Consider the following 16138-nt stretch of genomic DNA (forward strand, 5'->3'; position numbering starts at 1 on the left):
CAACCCCCCCCCCCCCCCCCTCGTTCTGGGAGTTTTCATTTCCCATTTAATAAATGAAGGAAATTAATTTTTTTTTCATTGTTGATTGCTGCAGGTCATTGACAAGGATTTTTAATGTTCATGTTAATGTCAGCGTGCCCTCAGAGATGTCATCTTATTTCCAGGCCGAATAATTATCACTCAATCAGCACATGGCCCACAGTAGGCTCTTTGTAGTTGGATAGGGAAGGGGGTTCTGGCTGTCCATGTCTTCCTCCATCTGTTTGGCTTGAATCTCTGTTTCTGTCTCTACCTTGAACACATACAAGTCAGACTAAGTGGACTTTGGCTTGAAACCTTTCGTTTACAGTGTACAACTTCTGCTCCAGGAGTTTAAGTTCAAAGACAAACAAAGAGGAGAAAGCAAAGCAGGAATTTGGAAGAGTGAAAGTTGGTCGGGGAGAAGATTTGATTGTATATCTCACGGACACACACAGCTGGATGGCAGACTGCTGCTCCAGATTAGGTCAGATTTAATTAGGCTGCCCTGATCCGTTTGGAGTGTCACTTCTTGTAAAAAAAGCCATTATTAAAGAAAAGGTGATTCCACTGACGTCTTCTACCCAACACACACTAAAACCTACACCAAAATGTTACAGGGCCCCAGGGGGGTCCTCACACACACACATACACAAAGACACACACAAAACATCTATACTGGTGTTGGAAAAAGGTTATGTGTAGAAATGATGGATCATGATTTACTTCAGATCACTGGGATGTTTCGAGGTGGTTGTATCCGTTCACAGATAAGAAAGTTCAGCACTAACACAGACTGCCACGCAGACAGTTGCTGCGGATAGATGGAAAAAAAAATACATCACAGATTACATACATCATGAATTTACCATGGAAATTAGACTTTTCAGTGGAAGACATGATCTTATTTCAGCAGGCATGAAGCAGATGTCCATGAAACATCATTGTCCAGTGTTTCGTTTTGTGGTTTTATACCATAAAATCAATTAAAAGCAATACATTAAACCAAACAGTATTTTTCTGCATTTCATTGTCAATATTGATCTTACTTTGCTTTAGTGAAATGAATGTATTTATTGCATGTCAAAATGTTTTATAGTAAATTTTTGTGTAAATTTCAATTGTGGGTTTTTATAATAATTTCATTTAATTATGTTGTCTTGATAAAATCATGTTGATAAGGCTTTTATTTTTTTTAAAAGCCAATGTGAAAAATGTCATGTTTTTTTTGTTTGTTACTATACTCAAAATCAACTTGGCAATAAAGTGAATTTACAAGGAAATGTGTCAGACGTTTTCATTTATTTTATTTTGTGTATAATTTGAATACAAATAATTATACATAACAATACATAAATATACATTTCTATTATAAGAACATTTAGATATGATTAAATTGATATTTTCTAGAATTTAATTACACTAGATTTACCCCATTTCATTTTTGTTTTTCACACATTTATTGCGCATGATATGAGTTTCACATTAAAAGAAAAATATGAGACAAAAGACCATGATCAAGACCATTTCACAGCAACGATGACCGCAAAAATGAGCAACCTCTGTTCATTTTCCTATAGCCTAATACATTCGACTTCAAGTCTATATTCTCCCATATGGAGACATGTGAGTGCCTCATTTAAGACAGAGAATTTCAAATGAATCTCATACATCACACACAGTCCACATGCAACAATGAACAGATCCATTACTCTGTCAGCAGGAGCAAAACCAGCCAGGCAGCCAGGCAGGCACACACACACACACACACACACACACACACACACACACACACACACACACACACAAACTCACATCCTTTTCCACTGTGTGAAAATCACCATATTATCATCAGCACATAAGAAATCATAGTGCCTTCCAGATGTTTGGTATGAATCAAGCAACTTGCCACAAATTACATCTTGACATTAAACAAATTAGCATTTCTTCTCTCAGGTGGTATAAATCATCAACATTCATGAACTAGAGGTGCTTCCTGAGCGATTATATTCACCAGTTGTAATAAAGGACATCGTCCGCTTTATGCTGTTTAAACTGTAGGTGAAAACAAAAGTAACAGCATGACATTCATCACATGTCTCAGCCTTTTCTGTTTCCTAAACCTGGAACGCAAGCGTGGTTTTCTCTGAGTTCAAGGAAAATTCCAGTTTATTACAACTTGCGCTTTATCATAGTTGTGGTCATTATACTGTATCTGCTATTGACAAAAAAGTCATCTTACTAGCTTTTTCCAGAGCTTTCAAGCTAGTAAGTGTGTCCAAAGTCAGGAGAATGTTGTACTCACTAACTTTAGAGCTGAGATCAGGGAACATTGTGGCATCACTAATGAAGTCTTAGTGGGCAAAAAAACACAAGATGATCAGACAGGATGTAAACAAGCCAAAAATGTGTTTAAAGGCTTATCAGCCGTCAAAATGCTGCACAGCTCTTTATACTCTGAAACAGGATTTCACAGCTCTGGAAAGTTAACACAGCAGCATTATTTTATCTTTTCTGAACAGTAGAAATATAGCCTTCACATTAAGTATTCTACCTGTATTCTTGTGCAGTGAGGGATTATTACCAACTTTTTAGGCTGTGTTCAGACCAACCTTAACCATGTATGAAAAAAAAACAGGCCCCTCATTCATTTGAATGAGGCCAGTTCATTGATGCAGCCAGGGTGCCAACACAGATGGCTCAGGCAAAAAAATGCAAGGTCGTCTGGGAAAAAGGCTAAACTTTTTTCACAACCCAACAAGACGTCATCAGGTGCATTAGCCAATAAAATACATGTATGCAATAAGTTTACCACTTATTTTTATTCTCTGTTCCAAATAAGTTTGGCTGACCTGAGAGTTTGTTTAAAATCTGTTTAAATGTGAGATCACTCGTGATTTTTCAGACATTATAGTTATGCTGTTTGCTCCAAGTACAATTTTATCAGAACTGAAATTATGTCCAAAATAAGAAAATAAGCTTGCCTTTACTATTTTCAGCTGAGGGACAGTGGTGCAAAACCTTAGTGCCCACTGCTCATACAGAGAGAACAGGAGACCTTCTGGCAGCAGGCCTGCTTCACCCTGCTCCCTTGCCATTCTGCCACCCAGAGGCATCACATATTAAATGGCAAAGGTCTGAGGTGTCTGATGTCAGGCAGTGGGTGCCCTGGTTCAGCCTGGTAATGTCAAGGGGGGACACAGGGCGGGTGCAAGGTCTTACTCACCATTCAGCATGAGCCTCTACTCCCTGCCCCGCTTGTAGACTTCTCTGTGCAGAGTTTACATGTTCTGCTTGTGTTTGTGTAGGTTTGCTCCCACAAGTCAGATGAAAATATCCACAGGTATGAATTCAAGTGTGAGTGATGAGTGTGTTTGTTGAGCGATGGAGCGATGAACTTTTCAGGATGTGAGCAATGTATGCTGGGAGAGGACCTCCTGACCTTTTTTAACCCTAAATAGGACTAATCAGTTTAACAAAACATGAATAGATGAGGTGGATAACCAGTGGGTTTCCAGTGGAGTGGATGTTTGCTTAACCTGGTGCTTAAGATGTAGAGTAGATGGACGAGAAGGGCAAAGGTATTGACTGCAGAGTCATTTAAACTCTGATTTCTGCACACTCAACAGATACACTGCAGTGACTCTGCTGTAAGCACTTAAGAAGAGAATTTCATTAAAGAGCAATCCCAGTGTAATTCAGGTTTATGCCTATATATATATATATATATATATATATATATATATATTTTTTTTTTTTTTTTACTTTTGTGACTTCTCTTCAACTCCAGGAAGCACAGGAAAGAGGTCTTCCTGGTGCTGCTTTCAGTGCCATCATTAATTGTGAACCATCAAAAGAAAAACTTTTAACATTTTAAAAGAAGTTTCACTCACTAGTTTCTTATTAACCTGCAGTTGGGCTCATTCAGCAATGACCAGAGAACTGAGACGAGATAGGATGAGGTGTCTTAATTTCCTGCTTCTCTGACATCTGTGTTTTTCCCTTCTCAGTGTTCAGTCAAACCAAAGGAAGACATTTCATCTGGTTATTATTCATACAATAAAATAAGCACATATAACTGGGCTTTTGGACAATCATAGTTTAAAATTGGCATCCTCTGATTTTTTACTGAACTTGAACTCTAACTGAACTTTACTACAATGCTCCAGCAACAAATCCTGCCTTTAAATAATAATACATTGGATATTTAAAAAATGTAAAAGTAACAGAAGTAGAAAGGGGAAGTAACATTGTTACAGTTTTACTTCAGATTTTAGACATTAAATGCGTTTAAATATTAATGAGAGGCAAATAATCTGCACTCTGTAATTTCAGCACAAGCTACAGAGACACTGGCTGTTTAGGCTCTGTCAGTGACTTTTAGTGACCACTGTATGCAGGGAAAATCAATATGACGGTGAAAGAGTAAACAAAAATGTGCATTAATATATGCGGACAATTAGAATTTCACCCATGTGTTGCATTGTATGACAACAATGACTGAAGTTAATTAGTGTTCATGGATTTCTGCATAATGCTTTCAAAAGCACAGCTCAATCTGCTGCTGGTTAACATGGTATGTTCTTTGCAGGTTTAGTACTATGACTAGCACAATACTTACCACTGAGAATTACTTGACCTATTTAATGTGTCTTTTAGTTTTTAGTTGGTATCTTGGGTTAATTGTGGCCATGGAGCTACTACAGATTACTGTATATTTTGATAGATAATGCGCTTTTCATATAGTTTAATCAATGTTAGGATAAGTGGGTGCCATAGGCCAGTGGATCAGCAGAAACTACATATTGAGAGCCTCTAAGAGGAAGGAAGTCTGTCCTACACACTACAAAAAACGTGTAAAAACATGTAGGTTACTAAGAACACGCTAAACACACGTATCTAAAAACATCTCTCATTCCTTTAAAAGGAGTATGTTTTGGTGTGATGGGTTCGATGAATGAGTCCATAGTTCTATCTAATTTGTGAGAGAAAAGAGGAAAATAGAGAGGGAAAGAAAAGTGAGACAGACGCTCCACTCCACTTAAATGGCCACAAGCATGACCTCTACATGTTGTATCTCACGCCATGTTTTACAGTCTCCCTCCTCCTCCTCCTCTTCTCTACATGTCTCTGTGGCTGTCTATCCCACCCCTGCTACATTTCACTGCTTGGACTCCCACTGAATGGAAAACAGCTGGGTTGGGGACTGCCCAGAGCACATTATGCCCAATTCTTCAATGAATTCCCATCTACCTCTCCCCTCTCCTCCTCTGTCCAGTGTGCTCCCTTGCTCCCTGTCCTCATTTAAGGTGGGGCCGTGCAGCTGAAACAAAAGAAAAACAGCCTCTATGAGAACACGTTTCTCACCCACATATGGTACTCTCTCCCTTTCCTCCTTTCTGTGAATTTGTTTCTCAACATTACTCCCTGGTGATACTCTGGTGTTATGGCTAGTTCTGCTTTTGACAAGTTGAAAAATGTGGATGCAGCTGAGTTGTACAGCCAATATGCATATAGTAAAGTAATGTGTCAGAGTTATTACTTTGCCCTGATGTCCAACCTAGTTCACCTGCTGTGTTAGAAGGGGCCGGTGTGAATACAAAAAGAGCCATAAAAAACTGTGCTTGGATTTCTAAGAACAATAGAACTTATAAAGTCAACAGCACTGTAGAAAAGTGTTTTTACTAGTTTTGTCAATACATGTGACATTCCAAACGCACATTAATAAAAAGCATTAATTCTTTAGCACATATACAGTATGTAAACACTTTTTGGATCTTTTCTGCAAAACTGTCAATATTGCTTGTCTTCAACACATTCACACAACACGTTCAAATAAGGCAATGTAACTTTTGTGTAAATAACAAATAGTCTTCTAATAAGTCTTCCTTTCACAAATAAAAAGTTTAAAGTTGATTCATTTCTTCTTTTGGCAACTTAGGGCCAGTGTAATAAGCTGAAAACATAATATTGACAAATTATCACTGTATACAGTTGACTATTTACACATCCAGCAGATATGAAGAAACATACCCTATCTGCCATTTGGGGCTGGACAGTGGGTTAATGAAAGTTTTTGAAATGTAATGGGTTTTGCGGCTATAGCCTTACTTGACCTAGTAGCACCAGTAGCTTATGGTGGCTTCTCTTAGCTAACGTTAGCAAACTTTACAACGATGCTGCTGTGTTTTACTTAGTCAGTTTTTCAGATTTTATGAATCATCACTACTTGTGTTAATTAAACAATTTTTTTTTCATCATCACAAACATTGATGTCTTTAAAGCAAGTGACTCAAACGAATCTTGGGAAATTACGGGAAAGTCAGTGTTTCATCATCCAGTCAGTGAGACTTCTGTCCACAATCGCTGCTTTTCAAAATTTACATAGTCTCACTTTAAATAGAAACTTTATAATACCAAAGAGTAAAGGTCACATTAATATAATGTGTGACAGCTTCTGACTGGAGGTTCTACCTTTTGAAGAATTGTTAAATTATATATGAGACTGACTTATACAATATTTAATTGGATAATAAACTGGTCGAAATGGGGTCAACTGCAATGCTTAAACATGCTGACTTAATATTGTTGTGAATGATTAGAATGCATAGCGTGGTGCTAGGTGATTTGGCTGTGGCACAAAGATGAAATCAGATTTTAAGAGACCTGAAGACCGTGTGAGAAGCAGAGCAGGATCAAGAGAAGTACAAGGAGGAAGTATTGCTTTAGCTACTGAGAGGGCTCGTGTCACAAATTGGGTGTATATTGTGGGCAATGTGTGAGTTTGTGTGTCTATGCCAGTGCAATTTCCTGCCTGCAGATTGACTAACAAATGGGCACCTGCCCTGACAAATCCACCCATCCTGTTTCTTTCACACAATATATACGCTCTTTCTTCAGCTGCTCATACTTTATCAGGCAAGAAGCATGCAAATAAAACAATGAAGAAACATACATAGAAACATGCACAAACAGCACAGCGTTTTGTGCATCAGAATACCAAAACACCTATAAGATAATAGATAGTATGAGCTAAACTTTCCACAAACTGTTTCATACCAGTCCACATGGTGATAACAGAAACTGGTATGAGAGGTTCATTAATTTGTCATTCACAGATGCTGGAAGCAACAGAGAGAAGCACACACAGTAAACCAAACAGGGACTTTACATTATAAATTTTGCACATCCAGCACAGAGGAGTGCAGCGGCCAGACAAGCCTGGACAAAGTTGCTTGGCCTTGGGGGAGAGGGGCTGACGGCCAGCCTGGCTGGGTGACACACGCATTGAAATACAGGCAGCCTAAACATTAGAGGTAATAATGCGATCTTTATCTATCAGAGGAAAGGTACAGAGAGCCTTTATGCTGCAGGCCTGGAGGGGAAAATGTTTTAACAAACTAATGAACTGGCATGCAAACAACTTCAGTTCAGAAGGTGATCTACAAAGTGTGTTTTACTGTAAGAGACACATAGGCTCTGTATAAGTTATGTGACCTTTAATTTAATGAGAGTGACTTCATGTGAAAGCGTTGGCAGTGAGATGTGTGCGTATGACACAAATTGTGAAGGTGAGACTGCCGGATCTGTTGCTGGAACTTTGACGCTTTTGTGTTTAGTCACGCGCTCTCAGGCAAAAATCGATCTCGTTTGTGTGCGTGTGTGTGCGTATTTCTCTATGTCACAGAACAGTGAAAGTCACTGAGCTGTTAAAAACAGGGTGTCCATTACCTTCTCAGAGTGGAGTTACACACTTAAAAGCAGTCCATTAGAATTCTGTTCAGTTTGACAAGGGTAATAAATTACCAAGAGCTTCATCACTTTCACTTTGTGTGACTGTGTGTGTGTGTGTGTGTGTGTGCCCACGTGCATGTGTGTGTTTGTGCACAGTCAATGGGCGTAGATACCAGAACTCTAAAGGTGAGAAGAAAGCAAGGGTGCAGTTCCTGTATGATTGTGCATCACTCTGTCTCTCTCTTAGTAGGCATCTGCCTATTTGCTTATAATTAATTTATGTGTAAACATGAAATTGCCCAAAAGTCTTATTTTTTGCTTAACCCTCAAAACAAGCAACAAATAGAAAGAAGCTGTAGCTCCAAAGGTACATCAGGTGGTAGAGTGGGTTGTCCATTAATTGTGAAGTTGCTGGTTTAATCCCTGGCTCCTTCTGTCCACATGTCAGTAATCCTGTGAAAAAAAGCGTCTGCCTTCTAAATAATGATGATGCTGTTTCCACATACTCAAACGGCATTACACAGAGTAAAAAATTGCAAAAAGTACATTATTGGAAGAGTGAGTGTATGTTGTAAATGCAAATGTGGCACAGAGAGGTCACCCGTCTGTTTGGGAGGTTCAGAAGACATGTGTGTGTCATCCAGCTGTAGATTAAAACCCCATTAGCCTCAGTGACTGGTCTGCTGTTTAGACTGAGTGTAAACACAGAGAGAGGGATGGTCCAACGTCTTCTGTCTCCATCTTCAACTTCCTGATAACACTTGCAAAAACACACATGAACACCTACACACATGCAGACACACAACAACATGTCTGGACAAGCAGGCTTCACTATACCATGCATGTGTGTGTGTGTGTGTACTGAGCTCTGCTGTCTCCTGTGAGAACGCTCTGTTGATTGCTCTCATGCCCTCCACTGGCATCATCCTTGCTTCCTGTACCAGCTGCAGCTTGTCTCCCCTCCTTCCTTTCTTTTTTTCTCTCTCTCGATTGCTCTCTTCATGCAATTTGGGTTCTTCTTTCATTACCACGATCACATTAAATAAAAGTGTTTCTCAGCTGAGTCATGAGCAAAATGCTCTTATCAGCTATATATGTTGTTAGTGGTATTAAGTGGAAAAATTTGGTCAGTAAGTGAAACTAAAATGCAACTGGTTTCTATGTATGGCAAAGTTGGTAAATGCATATTATGAATCAATGAAGGCATGTTGATGTTCAGTGAAGATTGGCGACATAATGAATGTAAAAGCAAATTTTGATCATGCTTTGAAATAAAACAGTGAAATATGAAATTCCCAACACAAAATAAAAGGAAGCTAACAACTACTAAACCCAGTAAAGTGCTCCACCATGAACCTGCAGAACAACTTAATTGCTCGCATAAATGTATATATTTATAGATTCTACAAGTCTCTGCAGGAGGGATTAAACACCAGTTTTTCCAAATAATATCCTTATTTGGTGTATTAATGATGGCAGTAGAGTGCTAGAGTGTCTGGTGCCCATAGGTGTTTCACTGGGTTGAGATGTAGTGACTGTTAAGGTCACAGCACATAATTCACATATTTTCCATTCTCATCAGACCCTGGAGTGACTCCTCATTCCCTGTATAGAAATATTTGCATTTAGTATGTTTCTCTACTCATTTATCCAGATTATTCCTTTTAAAGAATCATAACAGGACTATTTCTTGGCCGTAAATGTCCATTTTTATACTTTGGCTAAACAAATGAGACGTAATATTTTAATTAGTGAGTTTTAGATGCCCTGGTATAGGCAGATATTGTTGACTTTAGACAGAACCAGGCTAGTGGTGTCCCCCTGTTTCCAGTCTTTATGCTAAGCTAAAGTAACCATCAAGCTTTATTTTTAATGGACTTAAATGAGTGGTATCAGCATTAGAGGTTGACGTTTTTTCCTGTGGATCACAGGATTCCTGGAGGATGGCAATTTCAAAATTCATCACAGTACTGGGACAGGGGAAAAAGTCAGCGGGAGCAGGCTGGACGTGAGTCTTAGGTCCGGATTTCTATATATAAACATGCATTTCTAATATGAATAAAACATAGGACAGTAGAATTTTTGTGTAACTCAATAAGAAAAGGAATAAACATATTTCCCACAATGTTGGCCTATTCCTTTAATTTGTGGCCTGTCTTTACATGGAATGGCAAAATCAAAGGCACCAAATCTGAATAGGTATGAACCACATCTCTCTCTCTGTGTTGAAACGACTGCTTTGGAATATCACAGTCAGACTTGTACATGGACACCACAGCGAGCGAGTGCACATCTTCAGCCTGTTCTGCCCCAGTTTACTGGCAGCGGCCCCACTTGTCTGTGCTAAAAGTCACGTCGCGAGGAGAGAGAGAAGCCTAGAGAAGCGGGGTAGGAAGGAGGAGGGGGTGTAGGGGGCACAAGGAGCAGGACACAGGAAATGGAGAAAGATGAAGAGCCGGGAGACAATGTGATGCACAGGGGTGCTGAACCGGAGGGGAGGAGAGGGAGGGGGAGGGAGGAAAGGCAAGCAGAGGAGAGAGAGGAGGCAGATTAGGAATGTTGGAAGAGGAGGAGGCGAGAGCAAAAGACGGAGAGCACAGGGTGTGTGCATCTGGCACTAGGAGGCAGGGGAAGATAGCGTGGGCCAGGCTGGCCGGACGTGTGTGTTTGTGTTTGATTGAAGAGGGATGTGAGACAGAGACCCCTTACTGGCTCAGTTTTGCTGGAATGCTGCCACGTAGAGATGGACACTGACACACATGCTTTAGACACACATACACATGCACACATTTGTACGGCGAGCGTAGAACATGGTGAAAGAGGAAGTGACTGGAGAGTATAAGATGAGAGAGAATGAGAGATGGAAAAGGATGGTTAAAGAGGAGGGCATCCTTAAAAAAACAAAAAAATTCACAAGCAGTGGCGTGCTGTGGGTGCAAACGAATGCTGTACAAACATACAGAACTTTATTTTTAATTCAAGGGGACATCCTGAAGTCTCCAAATATAGCAAATATATGGGTTTTATATTGGGTTTGAATATTTCATGTAGTCTACACCACATAAGGATCTGGAACAAGCCAAAACCGAATAAATGTGTGATACTGTCAGATCATAAGAGGATTTTAACAAACCTTAAGCTATAGTTCAACTTTTGGGGAATTATTCACTTTTGTGCAGAGAGTTAGATGAGAGGATTGATACCACCCTCATGTCTGTACAGCAAAAAACGACGCTGATTAGTTTAGCTTAGCATGAAGGCTGAAAACAGGGGGAAATAGCTAGCCTGGGTCTGTCAAAAGATTACTAAGTCTGTCTATACCAACACCTGTTATGCTCATTGAATATGTATGCTGTTAGTTTGAACTGTATAAACACCAAAGTGTAAAAACGTCCATGTGGGGGTGGGGTGGGTTAGGAAGTAAGTATTTCTTGGCCAGAGATTGGCACATACAGTAACTCCCCGTAAAACAGCGAATTGTCATTTTTAGACTCTCTGCAAGATCGCAAATAAGCCTAGTAATACTTTTAAGGGGAAACCCAGCAAAAACTGTATGTTAAGTGGTTGCAAAATCAGCTGAGACGAGAGATAAACCGAAGTGGGCGAAGGGGAGGAGAAAGGAGGAAAGAGAGGATGAACTAATGAGCTGCCAGCAAGGCTTCCTCACAAACCCTGATGATAACAACCATCTGTTTTTACCAAGACACTCCAGGAAAATGACATGTTTCAAGGTTGCAGCCGCACACCAAAACAGGATGAACCTTAGATCACCCCATCAACTCCTGTTTGTGTGCTACTGTAGACAACCATGCCCTTACAGAGTGGCAGCAGGAAGATGACACACAGATAGGCACATAAAGCTGACGAATTGAATAGTCAGAGTTTACATAACCTGATGAGTTAATAGGTCAGTCAGAGTTGGACAAGACTGATGTAAACGTGTCTGCTCACAGGCAGCGATATCCTGTTCACAAATGCTGTACGCTCAGCTCTAATGGCATATTTCTGCGCCCATAACGTCAGTCAGGGCCCACTGTCTTAGAATTCCTTCGCCCCAAAGAGTCACTTCCTGTCCACCTATGCAGTGTCCCCATCGCCACGGAAACGACATTGCAAAGTGAGTACATGAGGCTCTTAATATTCTGCTGTTCCTTATGGGACTCCAGAGGCCAGATGGAGTCCAAGCACATACACATACACACACCTAAATAGGGAGAGGTAGCACATCTAATAATGGCACAGTGTGTGTATGTGTGTGTGTGTGTGTTGGGTGGAGGGAGGATGGGGGAGGGACATAGGGGGTCCATTGTTTCAGACTGGAAGGCAGAAGTGTTGGGAGGGGGCGAGAGAAAGTCAAGGAGAAGCTAAATTTAGAGCACCTCTGCTCAAGTATTCCAAATATTCTTACGTGTATTTGGATGCTCACGTATACAGTTTGTTACTTCATCCATTTCCATGAATTGCATCATTATGCAGCTACGATTTGAACACTTTTCTTTTGATAAATTCATACTTTACCTGCAGACTGACACTGCCACAGATTTTTTTACATCCCCAATTACAAAAAGATACTTCAGTGCTTATTTGTGCTAATTTTTATAAATACAAACAGACTTGTTTACTACTAAATTTAAATGTCAGCTGACAGTAGAATTGATGATAGTTATGGTCCAGATAAGAACCTCAGATGAGAAGATGACATGGGGTTAAATCTTAATGCGCGTGTTTTGGGTCATTTCCTGCTGCATATACATCCCTGACCTGCTGATGCAGACCTGGCCACACAGAGACACACATACACACACACACACACACATGCACACACACACGTCAAGCGCTGACCTACACTTCCTGTCAGACAGCGACACCCCCTTGGAGAGAGAGCGTGATCTGTCTCCACTACGTCCCATGCAGAATTGTCTCATCCACTTCTGTCCACCTCATTGTTCTTTTCACACTTGAACATGATCACTAGGGACATTGGCTGAATGGACGGCAGCCTCCCAAACAGGTGCGCCGTATACACTGACAAAAACTAGTAAAACTATTTAAAAAATGAAAGTCTGGAGACCTGCTTCTTGAAAACTTAATAATGTTTATTGAAAATATAAATAAAACGGGTTGTGACAGTGTCAGTGATTATGGAGATTAAAGATTCTTATTGTCCATTAATGCAGACAACAGTGGAAATTTGTCTTTTGCTGGTGCATGGCAAACACAGAGATACAATACAATATATGTATAAGCATCAAAGTGCACACAAAAAGACAACACAATATATGTGGTAAAATATAATACCACTTGAGTTTGTCATCCATGAAGGCCCTCCCAGGTTCACCCCTCCTCCCTCCCAATCTCCCTCCACCATGTAAAGTAGTAGTAACAAAGATGATAATAATAATAATAATAATAATAATAATAACATTCATGCATTTAAACATAGCATATAGGATCCCTACGAGGGACTCCCGGGGACACCCTTTCTTTTAAACAAGAAACTGAAGTCTTGCTCGGAAATCTCATGAGAAATGAGTTGCAGTCAATGCCAGTGGAAATGATGAAGAGGAGTTTGTTGTGTACATAGAGAAACTTGCTGGCAAGACTTCATTTCCTAAGGTTACTCCAACACAACAGACTCCTGAACCAACTCTGACTCATGTTTCCACCACTTTCTGCCATGTTCAGCAGGACTGTAGCTGTGATGTATTTATTTTTTGCGCATAATGTATGGGTGTGTTTGTCTATGTGTGCATCTGGTTTACCCATCAGAGTTCCAGCATCATGTCCCTGACCTGGTGAGGGGCACAGCATGGTTTAACTACGTGTGAAATATGTTTCCGCCCATTGCTTGAGTCTGATGTCACTAGTGGAGGGTGGGGGGGTGGAGGCATCACAACCTGAGTCAATGCTGAGTGCATCTGCGGGTCATCCTGGAGGGAGACAGTGTACATATAATGGTTGGGGAGCTCTGTGAACAGATCTTTAACAGGGTTTTAATGACATGCTGCAAATGGCGCATGATCCAGAACACAACAGAGACTTTTTTTGATCAAATACCCCCTGCGTGGATTGTCATACATTGCTCAGCTGGTAAAATCAACATTCTGTGTTGTAAATTAACCTTGTGCCCCTCAGGCTCTCTCATTTCTACCTATAACACATGCATCTCCTCATCTCATTGCGGTCAAAGGGCCACATGCTGCAGTCTGTGATTACAACTGAGTGTTTACAGTCCTCTCATATTAACACTTGTGTTAAACAGCATGGGGTACCATCCTATACCAGGTTTTTTAAAATTGAAAATGCACACAATCGTGTTTTGGGTTGATACCACCAGCTTTATGGCACCTTTCAAGCTACCTGCACATCTGTGGTGGAGCATGTAGAAATGAAATGGAGGCGAGATGCCATTTCTTACATTCACACATTATTTTATTGCTTTTATTGGACAGAACATGGCGCTGTAAAGACAAAAGAAGGAGAAAGACAAAAGGGAAAAGTTCAAAGTTATGTAGAACCAAGAAATCAGGACTTCAGGGGAGCAGGACAACATTGATTATGCTTTAATTTCAGGGATTAGTCATATATGCATAATACATATTGTTTGAGAAGTGTGTTGCATTCTTTCAGTATTGCTATGTTTCTGCCTTTCCATTTCTTCATTTTACTGTTGCTCAGTTTATCAACTGCCAATGCACAATTTCGCAATACACAGGTAATTTAGGAATGGCACTATATGTTTGAGATTGCACAAGTCTGCATCTGCATCTTTGTGTGTTTGTGTGCGCGCTCTAGTGTGCATGTGTAAGGGTGTGAGTGTGTTCTGGGTGTGTTCATGTACATGTGTGTAATGAGAACCAAATGGCAGGGTGTGTGAGTGCATGGTTTCTCTCCCCCATCTCTAATCAGACAGCCCCCAGGAGTATGGTGTGAGTGCAGACTCTGGGCTTAGAGTGCTGAGCTGCTACATAAATCAGCTCTGCCCATAGAGAAGCCTGGATACATGCTGACTCCACTAACCTGCCGACTGAACTATCAAATGTTGTTTTGTTTTGGTCACTTCTTGACGGGCTTCATTGTAATTTGAGTGTTCAGTAACAGTTAAAGGTGTGAAAAGAGGTGTGGAGCCGAAGAAATAATGAATTCGGATATATTTAATGACTGACCACACTGGGGCCTGATGTGGTCTTGGTAGGTGGTCTTTAATGACAAGGCCAGGTACTGTCCAAAGATGAATAATTTATGCTATATCCTTGCTTTCTCGCATTTCTTTACAGGTTATGTCAATCCATCTTTCCTGTTCTCTATCTCCTCTCTTCTCTCTGCAACTTTGCATCTCCCTCCTTTTCTCCATCCCTTCCTTCTCCAATCTCTCTGTTTCAATCCTCATTCCCCGCAGGAGGTGGCCTCTCCCAGTCCTCCATGTCTCCCTCTCCTCCCTTTCTTTCTCTTTCACATCTGGTGAGGCAGCTGTGGCTGGCCAGGGTTCAGTGGGGTGGGAAGGTGTGGAGGGAAGAAGAGGAGAAGGAGGAGGGTAGTGGTAGTGGTGGTTGAGTTTTGAGGAGGCTATCAATCACAAAGCCCAGGGCACAGTAAAAGAAAAAAAAGGTTTGAACCAAACCTCTTCAGTTTCTCTCAGTCTATCTATCACACTGTCTCCCGGTGCACTATTAAACTCTATTAAAGAGAGCAGCAGTGCAGGGAGAAGGGGGGTAAGGATGGCTGGGGGTTTAGGGAGAAGCAGGGGAAGAAGGGGGAGGATGGTGAGGGCAAAAATTTCAATATCTGATTTCCACATCTTAAATACATTAATTTATGTTTCCCTGGGGCTCTTTAAAACTAGGGAGAAAGGAGAGGAAGGGATGGGAGGAGCGAGAGGAAAATGGTTGAGGGTACTTATGACATTTTCATTGTGGAATCTCGTTTCTATTGTTTCTGTGGTCAACATATTGCCCAAAGATTCCACATGCCATCATGGCCACACAGGCTCCGAGCTGCTAAACGGTCACAGATGGTATTACACACTTTGTGCAGATGCAGATGACTTGATTCCTGTCAGACTTTTTCTGCAATATGCCAATGTCAGCAAATGATTTACAGTTCATGAGTGCGTCATTGTGTTCCACATTCCAGGATGTCATCTCCGCTGCCTTTATGCCAGCTAGCCCTTCTTTGCCAATCTCCACCCTGTTGTACCAGTTTCTCTGCACTCCAGCTGACGTTCATGACCTCTCAGAGTTCACGTTGGGACGAGAGCCTTCCTGAGGGAGAGTGAACTCTTCGCTGTGCTCTCACGTGACTCTGAGCATATGGTAAGTCACCCCAAGAGTGGAAAAAGCTCCACTTTCAGTTGCTTGCAGTTCCTTCCAACTTATTTTATGGCCAG

The sequence above is a fragment of the Micropterus dolomieu genome, linkage group LG17, assembly GCF_021292245.1.
Source record: "Micropterus dolomieu isolate WLL.071019.BEF.003 ecotype Adirondacks linkage group LG17, ASM2129224v1, whole genome shotgun sequence".
NCBI lineage: Eukaryota > Metazoa > Chordata > Actinopteri > Centrarchiformes > Centrarchidae > Micropterus > Micropterus dolomieu.